This window comes from Sebastes umbrosus, chromosome 13 (assembly GCF_015220745.1).
Source record: "Sebastes umbrosus isolate fSebUmb1 chromosome 13, fSebUmb1.pri, whole genome shotgun sequence".
In the NCBI taxonomy this organism is placed as follows: Eukaryota; Metazoa; Chordata; class Actinopteri; order Perciformes; family Sebastidae; genus Sebastes; species Sebastes umbrosus.
In genome coordinates, this window is record NC_051281.1 from 11101370 (window position 1) to 11114496 (window position 13127).

The following is a 13127-nucleotide window of genomic DNA, read 5'->3' on the forward strand; positions in this document are numbered from 1 at the left end:
AGGAGGTGTGAAGACAAGATAAGAGTAATAACAGCCCTCCAGCAACCAAGGCTAATAAGAAGACAAGCATTTTCTCTAGCAAGTCAATATGACATTTTCTCTAATATTTCATATGAGACACCATAAAGGTCGCATATGTGTCAGTGGCTCATTGTGACTTTATTCTAATCTCACTATATATTGTTCGTGAAGCCTAATTTGGGACCCAATTTGGTGGAAATTGGCTTAAAAGATTTGTCAGAAAAGAAAATGTTTTGCACAGTTTCATATCTGTAATCACACACAAATATTAATATAATTTTTGATCAAACTATTGAACACAAAACACTTTGTTTCCTTTTCCAGATCATGTTTTCATCATTCTTAATGTAGATAATTTTTCTTTGTAATAAATCAATTTAGTATTTAAAGGGACTGTTTGTAACTTTTTAAGCGTATAAATGTACCGGGTCGGATCTCATGCGCGCTCGCATATGCAGCTAACATTACTGCCAAGCAGGTGAAATATAGAGTGATATTGTGGTTTTATCTGACGTGTGTCGCCTCGCTGTTTTGAGCGAGCAAGCGCAAGCCCGACGCTGACTTTCGTTGAGTTAACGGCCACAGGTGTTGCTGTTAACAAGCTATTCTGAAAGTTACAAATAGTCCTTTAAATATGGAGATTATTAATCACAAGAGTACATTATGTTATAGTAGGCTGTAAGCAATACGGTGTCTTTTTATGAGGGTGATTACCTCAGGATCATACTGAAACATTTCTGAGGATTATTCAAGCCACTCTTTCATAATGTGTTACCATGGAGAGGGGAATTAAATACTCCAAACCTTTACCAAGTGTTCCACTCGGTTTCACAAGATCTGTTGACAAACCCCTGAATGTCCTCGTCTGATATCAATGTGTAGAAGGTCAGGTGGGATGCAGGAAGGTTTTGGACCTACATTTGTATGGAACATAAGAGGGGAACATGAAATGCCCTATAGAAGAGGCTGTGTGAATTTATAGCAATAGTGCACAATGTGGAAAATGTGCACCTTGCCCACATTAACAAGTTAGTTCACAGTATCACAGTAACACATTCCTTTATCCCACAGAGAAAGTGTGAAATCTGTGCAGGTTTCATGCAGAGGCAACAAAATGTTAAAGAGTTGAAACAGTATGAAGGCACCAGAAAATCCTTTAATGTAAAAGGAGCTGGTTGATGTAATTTGGGTTATATTAGGGGTTTGGATGATGGTCATAATTAGGGGCTGCTTATAAAATGAGCTGGCTCCTGTTTTCGAGTTGGAGGTGTTGTGTTACATTTTCCATCAATCTCTCAACTCACCTCCCCCTGAGCGCTGCAGCTCTCTGCTGTTTATTTAGCTGGGTGTTATGTAAATGTGTAGTCACTTTGTTTCATGTAAGAAATCACTGATTGATGTTCAAAATTCCCTTGACTGACTGTTGGGATGTAGATTTGGTTTTAGCGTGCTGTGGAGATAAAACATGTGGACAGTTGGGTGTGATGTGTGGGCTGATGTGCGTTGAGGATTGACAAGAGAGAGTCCAAAAACTAATCCAGCAGACAATAACTGCTTCATAGTGTGGTAGATAAAAACCTCCATTTATCCTTGGCGAAATCAGAATTTTTCTTGACATTCTTTGCAACGTGAAATGTAAACCTTGATGGGAAATCTTCTCACCTTGTGAGATTTTTGCCCTGTTTAATAGAATAACAACATAACATTTCAAGGCTGAAAAAAAGGTTATTAAGCCCGGCATTTTCTGCATTGCAGTCGCTTATCTTGGCTAGGGTGATGAAGCAGTATGATGGCTGCTGCCTACAACAACACTTCAGTGAAGCTCAAGCTCATATTAGTCACTGAGAACAAAATGTCTGCTGCCAAATGATAAAAACCTCAATTGACAGAGTGAAAGATCGTACCAGGATATGGAGTGACTTTGGACAAATGTTCAATTTCCTTAGAGATAAGAGTGTGAGTGGCTCTTTGAGGACTGTGGTTGTAGATACAACATTCAAAACAAAGTTAGAGAAGTCTTAAAGCCGAATTTCTAGAAATGACAAGGACTGTCTCTCAAAACAAATGCCTGCAGCCACACAACAGCATTACAGCAGTAGGTACAGCTCCTAACAAACCACAGTTAAGAAGAAAAACAAACATGAGTCCTCCTTCCTAAAATAAATCTGCTACAGTTGCTCTCGGGCTCCTCGTCTAGTAGCTGTACAGTGGGCGGTAAGAGCCCTTATGTTCCCCAGGAGGATCGTGCTTGAGTAACTCTGGGAAGTCACAACACAACCATGAGGGAAATTTCCTTTTTCTTTATGAAATGATGAGAGCCCCACAGAAAGAAGATTAATTCAACCATTGTTTTAATAAGATCACAGACAATGAAACTTAAATGATCCTGTGGGAAAAGCCATGTGCGAGATGTGCTTTTTTCTTGTATGTATTACAGCACTATCTGTCAGCAAATGCAGTGTTCTGTAAGTGGTTTTAATGCATGATTATATTGTTTTCGTAGTAAATGCTTACACTCATAAATAAATCATGTTTCTAATATGGCAGTCACAGCTAGGAAATTAGAAAATTGCATCATTATGCCTCCTGTGTTTTAAGTGCATTTCAAAGCTTTAGGATTTATCGTCACTGCCAAATAATCCCTCCAGAAATGTGTCGCCTTAAAAATGTTCTTGTCACATCTACATCTTCTTAATAAATACATTTCTTGTTTGCTGGGGTAGCAATTATTTCATTCATTTGATTCCAATAATGCAGTTCAAACGTGACAAACAGCAAGTAAATGCTAAAAATGGCATTTCTGATAATATATAAAGTAGGTAATGTATATAACTGTAATAAGTCTTCTTTAAATTTAATTTTGCATTGTAAAGTTAGTATAAAGAAGATAACATCTTTAAACACATCAACATGAAGTAGCAGCTCAGTCTTCTCATATGCATTAGTGGGACTCTGCTCATGAAGCACAGAGAAGAATAAAGGTGGAGAGTGGACGGAAATGTTACTATTTTTAACCAAATAGTTTTAGTTTTCTACTTGTATCCATTAAGACAACTGACAACAATAATAGCCTTCAATCTATAACTTTATGCATACTCAAACTGATGAAAAAATGTCATCAACCAACCAGGCATATGCATTTTCATCAACCACAACCTCTAGAGGAGTATTTAGAGCAATGTATCATTATGCGTTCTCCTTACTCCGACATACAGGTAGATATAATAACAATATAATTGTAAAAAATGTTCAGCTTTCACTTTTGTTTAGATGTTATAGGATCATGGTGGGTCGATAAAAACGTTCAGCATAATAATGAGGTGCGGTAAAAGTCTGAACAGTACGAAAGATTCATGTGCTGTCAGGATTTGTGGATATAACTTTCCCACAAGGACGTATAACTGCATGTCTCTCCCTGTTGGCTGATAAAGTGATGAAGAAATCCCCCTTACCAAAAAAGAAGTTTATTCAAGTGTGTTATTAGTATACTTCTCTTAAACTTAAAATAAGAGAGTATACTTTCAGTTTACTTTTTATGTACTTATCAGATATATACCTAACAAAAGTATACATAAGTATACTTGGCTCATACTGACAAGTATACAGACAAGTCCATGTATCCTTGGCTTATAGGCCTTAATTTTTTTTCAACGAGATTTACTTAAGAAAAGTATAATTAAGTATTCTTGCCTTATAGGCCTACAGAAAGGTAAACTGTACTCGGCTTGTAGTTGTTCTTACTTTTTGATACAGTAGCCTATTAAAGTGTATGAGATAGTAGGGGGTTGTCAAACTGTTTTAAAAATGCCTTGATAACTAAAAAAAATATTAAATTGATCAAAATGTGCTGTAAACCGTAACTAGTGCGTGTCTGTACCCTCTCCTCTCAGGTCTTGAACATGAAGTTGTCAAAAGTAAACAATAACGTCATGCTTCAAGAGCTCATGAAATGGAAAGAGAGACGTTTTGCACAGTCAGTGCCTGTTTGAACTCCCTGCTAGTCTCTTTGGAGAGGGATCTTGATCCATCATCGTATTCATGACAAGTCTTACAGATTTCCTGTCACCTCAAAAACTGCAGCTCCATCCTTCACGGCAGAGTAGCAAAACTCGTCACCTTATGTCTCCAAACTCTCCTTCTAATCATCTTCACATCTTTATTGCTTCATTGTTATGATATTCTAAAGCTTCATACTCACACCAAGGTTTCATTCTGTAATACAAAGAGACATAATTAGGATCCGTTAATAGAGAATGACAGTCACCCTTGTTGTTGCTAATTAGCAATGACTGTTTTTTTCTTATCATGTCACTTTCGAAGATGAAACAGACAAATTAATTATGATCACAGTTTAGTCATGCGTGTGTGTGCTTGTCACTGCCTTGAACCCCATAATGAGCCAGTTTAATGGTGTCTTGCTTATTAACAATTATACATTGCATGTAACACAGAAGACCGTTTCAGTATTCATGTGTTTCCTTCAACAAAATATACATTGTAATAGGATAGAAAGCAGCAGAAACAAGGCTTCCAATTATTTCAAGCTTGCAACCGCAAAATAAAAATACAGGATTTGTTTGTCTACTCCTACACCTGTACATCCTATTTTACCCACTCCTCTATACCGTCATGCAAGTTACATAACATGTTCAGCAGATGTGCCACCAACTCTGCAGGTATGGTATAGAACCAGTGGGTTGTCTGCTGTTCATTTAGCTAAGACAGCATTTCTAGAAAACTCAGAATAACAGGGGAGGTTACATCAGTATGGCCTTCTCACTGAGAATCTTATGTTTTATTCAGTGCTGTTTTTGTGACCACACAATGTGTTTGTCTTGTTGCAAAGATTTGAAACAGGGGGAGAGAAAAAAAAAAAAAACCAGAGGGATTGTCTCAAGCTGCAAAGCTATTTAGCACAATAGCGATTATTGGGAACATTTTGGGTAATTAAGCTGGAATTACAAAATACCCGCTTTTATAAGAGATAACAAAAGTCCCCAATGGCAAGCCTTCCTGTATGCAAGTAAAACACATTCTTATCTACTCCCATTTCCAACGGAGAGACCAGCACTTTGCATTCACCACACTTTGGAGGTTGGATAGCAACCAAACTGAAAATATAAGCATGTAATGGTCTCATATAGCACCTAAATTCTCCATTCCTTATGCTGAGATGACAATTTGTTTTCAGCACACATGACTTACACTATTTTAGACAACAGGAGAACAAACTTGCAAAGAGAGCTTAAACTGCATTCACAAGGGATCAGGAGGAACATTTCAATGTCACACTTCTCACACATGTAGAGTTTAAGCAAACTCTAAGAAAAGCTGAGAGCACTAAGTGAGGATGCTCTCTGTTTGCCATCCCTTTCATCAAAGTGTTGATATCTCTTTCATTCTTCTGGCTTTGTAGGTATTTGATGCAAAGCAAGAGTTGGGTGGATGCATAGTATCAGATCAGTAAAAGATGCTTAAGTTGTGATGACACCCCTGCAGAGATGCCAGCCTCTCGTGTGTCACAACACAGCTCTAGTGGTGATTAGGGCTCATTTGAATCATCAGAGGGTGTCTGCGAGTGTGTGCCTTGTGTCAAAGCTGATCCACATGTTGATTTAAAAGAGCCTGAGGGACACCCATTCTCTGAACTTGAGTTCTTTCAACTCTTTATTTCTTTTGTAGACACACTCTTAAACTCATACTGTGTAGCTTCAATAACTGCGATTCCTCCACAAGAGCAATAAATTGGAGGTTTGAGGATGAAAGATCACTTGGTAAGAGAACATTCAAATATCATTTTTTCAGTTTAACTGAACTGCAGTCCATTATTTCCAAAACAAATCAGCTATTTCACCACCTACACAATTGCAAATCAAGAGCAACACAAATAATTTGAACCAAATGTTCCATCCAGAGAGTGGGAACAATAGTGAAGGTAGACTGTGCAACGCAACCTCGGGTCACACTTGTATAACATGAGAGTACTGCGTTCTCCACCAGCAGCTATTAGTCATTAAGAGAGGCAGATGGGTGGCACGGCTTCTTTAATGCCATCACGACATAATCATTACCTAATGATTTCCAGCCCTCTAGTTTGCGGTAAAACAGGCATTGTTAGAGCTGGGCGAGGCAACGATGACACATGACACACTCTGAAGGCTGGCAGCTGGATTCTCGCGATGCCACGAGATCTCGCAGGAATCGCAGGATCATATATCACACGGATATCCATCTTGTCAGGCTTCAAGTAGGCCTAATGTGTCTGGCAAGCCAGTGCACAGACCAATCTGGTCTGGCAGCTATAGGCTGTGGCTTAGGTTTGTGTGACGCAATGACACGGAGAGGCGGCTGTTCGTTCTAAACAACAATGGCTTTTCTCGATGATCTTCTCCCAACTGGCTTTGGCAAGAGTTTGACTGAAAGAAGATATTTCCAATCACATGCCAAGTATTTTTTGAAAGTGCCTGGCCTTTTCCAAACAGTTTCCAGTGACAGCTTCTCAGATGGTTCTGTGTAACAAACCATCTGGCGGGTCGGGTTAACAAAAGACGCAATACTCTGCACTATCTTTCTTTTGTTGAAGCTTTCAAAGCAGAACAACCTGCACCACCAGTATGTTGTTGTTCCCTGGCAATCGTTGATGTTTCAGGTATTGGTCTGGTAACTTGCCTTTTATCAGAGAGACTGAGGGAATATGGAGATATGCACATATAGATATACGCACACACAGGAATGTACACAGAAATGAGCAGATCATTTCAAAAACAATTTTTTTTTACATTTTTAATGAAGCCAGTTCCTCTTATTTCTGCCTCAGGTTTTGATAGAATTGGTGGAGAAGAAGTAGAAGTATATATAAATAAATCACTTTGTTTTGATCACTGGTGAATATCTTTACATCTAATTCACAGGTGATGTTGTAGTGTAACTATATATAGGCTACTGTTCGCTTGAAGCAATGCAGCTGTGGTATGAAATATTTGACACAAGAATGCTCTTTCGTGAACAGGCTTCATTCTCAGGAACACCTTACACAACACCACCGCCACAAACTACAGCTTCAAAAATCACCAACAAGCTGAATCACTACCACTCTGTATCAGTCTCGACAAAAATCAAACATTAAAGGCTCCATAGTGCAGGGCAATTGGATTTCAATCGCATTATACTATGCAGGCATTCACAGATGCCACATTTTCTACAGTACTGTAGCTGGATGAAGAGAGACTGTCTTATATACTTGGTGTAAAACAGCCCTTATTTGCTCTCTTTTGCTCAGACTTGTAATTAGTGTTTGCTTAGGGTAAGCATTGTCAGTCATAGACATGGAGAGCGTGGATATTCTTATTGCTGAGACACATAAAACGGCCAGTAAAGTAACCCTTAAATGCGCTCATTTAAACGCCATCTGCCTTCATTCAACATTGTTACAAGACTATAAGTGTCAACAGCCACTGTGAGGCTGTACTTAGGCACAGTGGTGCTTTGAGCATGGCTGTCACAATATCTGATTTTCACTACATGATTATTGTGGCCAAATTAATTCACAATAACAATATTATTGCAATATCTAGGAAAAAAAGTAATGCTATCTGTCAAATTCATCTTTAACTTTGTTTATTGTGCATTTTGTCTCTGTTTTGGAAATTGAATTACACTTAAAAACGAGTGAGGTAGAGAGAGAGCCTGTATACAGTATATAAAATGATTTAAGAGGCGCTTGATTATTTACACAATGTTTTGTATTAATAATGATATAAATATTTAATTTTTAAATATTAGGGTTATCATCAGTACCGGTAGGCCTATATGCCAACACCCCTAATGCTAATGTTGAGAATGTTTGCTATGTTCAACATCTTAGTCAAGGCTGTTGTCATGCCAACATTAGCTAATTAGCAGTAAACATACAGCTGAGGCTGATAGTAATGCAATCAGTTTAGCTGGTATTAAGTCAGAAACCATATTGGGAAAATTTAAATTTTGACCTGATGATGGCGCTAGATGAAAAGTTTAGGGATCACCAAAGTTGATACAATTCATCCTGAGAGGGCCGTGAATGTCTGGTCCAAATTTCATGGTAATCTATCCAATAAATGCAGTTATAGCACAGCTATAAACCTTATTTTATACATAATACTAGGCTGGAAAACGATCCAAGCTAAGCCAACAGCTCACTGGCAGGGGAAGGTAAGAATAGCTGTTTTGAGCATTTTGTTCAGTGACAATGCCAAGACTCACTTTGCATTTATCACACATGTTGGCGGACTGTCCAGCCTTTGTGTGAACAGATACTGTACATGCAGTGCCTCAAATGCAGCCTTCAAATAATTTATCCTCTAAATAACAGTTTGAATTTTGTTCTCACTAACTACCAACTAACTGTGTGGGAGGTTTTAATGAAACCTGTGTCAGTCTGCCTTATGGAGCTGCAAAACCCATGTAAGTGTCTGCCTTCATTAGTCTGGCTTTCACTGGCATGTTTAAGTGTCCTTTGATCGTCCAAAAGCTGTTTCGGAGGCCTTTTTTAAACTGCTCGTGCATCCTTGTGTAAATTGTCAAACCCTTAAGTATACTGTGTGTCCGCACAAAAATCCTGGCAGTATCAGTCTAAAAATTGACATGGGTATCCGGCATCTAAAAGCACTTATCAGTCAGACCCTAAAGGTCCATGCCAGTCGACACATTACCGCAGATTGCAGTGGCTCTGGCTTCCACTCAGTGCTCCCTGAGTCCAGCCAAACAACACGAAAGGTAGAAAGTGTCACATCTAATGGTGGGTTCACAAATAGCTGCCACACACTAAAAAGACCACACACATGCAAACACATACGCACAAAAGCCAGTTTGTACACAACCACAAATACGCGTCTAGTTCAGTTGAGAGGAGATGAGTCAATCTTTGAATAGCAGTCACTCTCACATGCATGCAGAATAACAGCGTCAGATACAGATAATACCGGCCCAATCTGATGAACGACAATGACACACTCTCTCACTGAATGGAGAAACGAGGACATCTTCCAGCATTGATGTTTTATAATGGGCACGGGAACACACAGCATTGATTGGAGATGATAGTTCCTGAGAGAGGTGGGTGTTTTTTTTCTGCAGGAGAAATAATTATTTGTCAAGCCTTAAAGCCATTTAGTACCACCTGGCTTTCTTTGTTTCTAAATTTGGCCATTGGCTCGAGTGGTTTTTATTCCCACCAGCTCCATGTCCTTTAGGTCTTAGCCAAACTTCAATAGGCTTTTGGGCACAGTCTCTCTCAGTAGCAGATAGATCAAGTTGTTCATTGGAGCCTGTCATTGAATTAGGAAAAGTTAATCTTCTTTTTTAGTCAAACTCAATACGCTGACAATTTAGAGGCAATCACTGACTGGCAATTGCTCACAATGTGTTTTGTATTACCTTAACATTCCTTTGAGTTACTCCACTCACTCTTTTCAGTGAAGTGTTACCTTAAAGGTTAAAGGGGTGTAACAATATCATCGCACAATATTTGGCAATTAAGCGACACATGGCAATATGCATCCCGAGGCAGAAAAATAAATGAGGGGAATTTTCAGCTTGCTGGAGTGTTTTTTTCCAGTCTGTGTCTTTTGGCCAAAAGCAGTCAATAGATTTCCCTGACTGGCGTTTGCTGTGACAACAAGCGGCAGCTCTGTGTGACTGCTCAAACACACTGATTTCCAAACATGCAGCTCCAGTTTCTTTTATTTTCCTCCAGGAACTCTTCTTTCTGTCCCCAATGTCTGTTCAATCATGCAATTCAGATGATAAATGGTGATTCCAAAACTACATGCAAGCTACATACAGAGGCGACATCAAACAAAAATAACACATGATAGAAAGTATTCAATTAAAGACCATGGGTAAGTCTATTTCATGGTCAGATTAGTGTTGTGGAGGTGATTCATCTGTCATGGAGGAGAAGGGGAGAGAGAGATGCTCAGCATTATTGCACAACAGAAATGATGAGAAAGCAGTTGCTGAACTAAAAGCTCTGTCAGGAGGTTTGCTCCAGTGGCCAACACTTCACGGACAGGTCGTTGAGAATCGCTGATTTGACACCAAATCCATGCTGTCATATAATTAATTACTAAATGTTATCCATCAGATTTTTGAGAACCCCCAAAACTCAGATGTGCTGCTTCTGGGAAATAGGACTCTTGCTGAGAGTTCGATGTGAAAATTGATGCCACTCTCATATCTGTCTGTTAAAAATAAAAAGTATGTCCAGTAGACAGTCAGCTTAGTTTAGCACAAAGACTGGGAACAGGGAAACAGCTAGCCAGGTTCTGTCCAAAGGTAGAAATCTGCCTTTTAGCACCTTTAAAGCTCACTAATGAATGATTATGTTGTTTAATCAGTACAAAAAGTAAAGTGTTAAAACACCAACTTGTAGTTTTACATGGAGTTATGCGCCGGACAGCAAAGAAATGTATTTTCCAAACTATTCCTTTAAAGTTCAATTATGATTGAACAAATTAATGCTTAGAGAAAATCTAAATGAGGTTTGTTCTTCACTCACTTTAGTGCTCTGTTTACAGATGGGATCGCCCCAGCATGGTTTTGATTCTCTAATGAGGCATCTGCTTATCTTGTACCTTCGCCTGTCTGCACTGATCTGTAAACAGCGGCTGGGTCACCGCGAAATTGCACCAAAATCATATTCGCTGTCCACTTTCTTTTAGATCTTATGCTATCAAATAATGGAGGCACAGATAATGCCTGGTAAGGAGCAGACCTGGGGGCTGGCAGGTAATATGTTTGCTTTGTTCATTTGAAGCTGCCTTCCTCTCTGATGCACACTCTAATAAAATTCTTTGCACTTCTGTCAGAACCCTTTACAATGCCATAAAGCATGGTAATGACACATTTATATGTCATTGACCTCATATAGGATTTATATTGTATAATTAAATTTGTCTGAAAGCTCAAGTTTAATGTCATGGTCATCTTTATTTATATATTTTTATAGTTAAAGCAGATTATTTTAAGTTCAATTTAGATGTCCCTGATCACAAAGAGCGTTTTTTTTAAAATTGTTTTCAATGAGAGTGAAGCGTTTTGCTTGCTGCTTTTGCATTGCTGAGCACTTCATGTTTTTTCCGCTCTGCGCACGTCGCAGGAGCGCCCTGAATGCCTTGATGTTGAATAAACTTCAACTGAGAGAGGAAAAGCACCCAACGTCATTTTTCCCATTGTCCAATCTTACCCTACCCAAAACTCTGGAGCAACCCTTCTTCCTGATGAGCCACCCATTCAGCTGTTCTGTGGTGGTTTCTAGTAAGTGGACATTCAGTAGCATTTCTCCAATTTCCCTGATCAGCCAAATCAAGAGTGGCAGCTGCACTAGGCTTTTATCACATGCATAATTATTGAGGGATCGCTGCTAAGTTTGTGAAATAATTGGTTTTTGAAGAACACAAATACAGCCAAAGGCCAGGGGAGAGAATGACTCCAGTTCTGAATGTTACACTTTGAAAAAAAACAGCTGGCAAGCAATGCTAGAATAAATTAATTGTATACTGTTATTATCAGCCACTCTCTTTACTGTTCCCAAGCAATGTTCTGCTATAAAATCAATGTAATTGAAACTTGTATTAAAGACATTTTCTTTCAATCCACTAATCTATTAATCGTTGCAGTTACAGTATAATGTCTCAAAAAAGTGACAAATGGAATCAAAAGTCACTGAATTAAAAAGTTTGGTTGTGGTAAAACTTTTAAACGCTTTTGATTAAATTATTGCTATTGAACAATGTTACAGGCATATATAATACATATTTAACTGGCTGCTTCAGTCATATTTTACTAGACCTGCTGCGAACCATTAAAAGTGAGGAAAAACACAAAGCAAAGGAGAATTGTTTTCAGCGACAAAGTCTGCATTCATCTGCCAGCTATGGCGGCCCTGACAGCTCAATACACATGCAAATAGACAAAGCAAAGGCAAATTAAGAAAACATCAATTTGACAACACATGTGCAGCGTTTGGAAAAAAAAAGAATGCGCTGTAAATAGACAAAACACAAGCAAAAACACAATCATGCTGCAAGTCGCACACAACACAATGGAAACTGTTTCCAGGGGACTGAAGTTGTGCTGTTGGAAAATGGAAGTTTTTGGTTTTATTTTAACATTGTGATTGCATGATTCAATTAGTATTGCACATATCTGCTGTTATCCGTTACGTTAGCCTTCTACTGATTTTTAGCCTGCAATTCAATTAATGTTGTTAGTGTGTTCTTTTAAGGGAAGGTATCCACTGGAGTTTTGAGCGAGCAGCTGGAGATGAAGAAAGTGTCTTGCCAAGTGAGTCAGAGCCTACTGTTAAGACAGCCGAGGGTGTGAAAGAATACCTGAAGATGTGAATAAAATGTCCCACTGAAGGTGACACCATGGCACTGCATTAACAAGTTAGATTAATCCATTGTGGACGAATTAGTCATTCGAGGTTGTGGACAAGATGTTAAGAAGAGAAAACACATAATGTTTCAGATTGAGGTCCAGTTGAAATTGTTGGCTGAAGCCTCTCTCTGCCATCTTGATTATTATTATTATTATTATTATTATTATTATTATTATCATCATCATTATCATCATCATTATCATTATTATTAATAACACTAATGTCAGTTTTCAGTAAGTAAACTTAGCCAAGGAGTCGTTTTTGGGGGTGTTTCTACACTACACTTGAGATCTCTCATGTATTGTGATGTCTTTTTTCTTTTCTCACTCTTTTCTCTGTCTAATCATGCATGATGTCTATCACTACTCAAGCTAAGCTAAGTGCCCAGCTCTCAAACTATATGCAGGGGGGATTGAGTCTGTCACAATTTATGGTCACGTAGGATGTTTTCTATCCTGCCTCAGTGGGAGACGACTCTTCAATTACTGTCAGACTGTCCTATGAGTGAAAACCACATGTTGTCAAATTAACCTCCTATAAAAGAAACACATGACAGCCTCTTTATGGAAGAGCAGACAAATGCCTCCGAGGAAGTGCTAAAAAGCAGCATGTACATACAAGTGAACACTGTTTGATAAACTTCAATATTGCCTTGAAAACCTCTTCTTTGTTGGAGGGTTAAGAA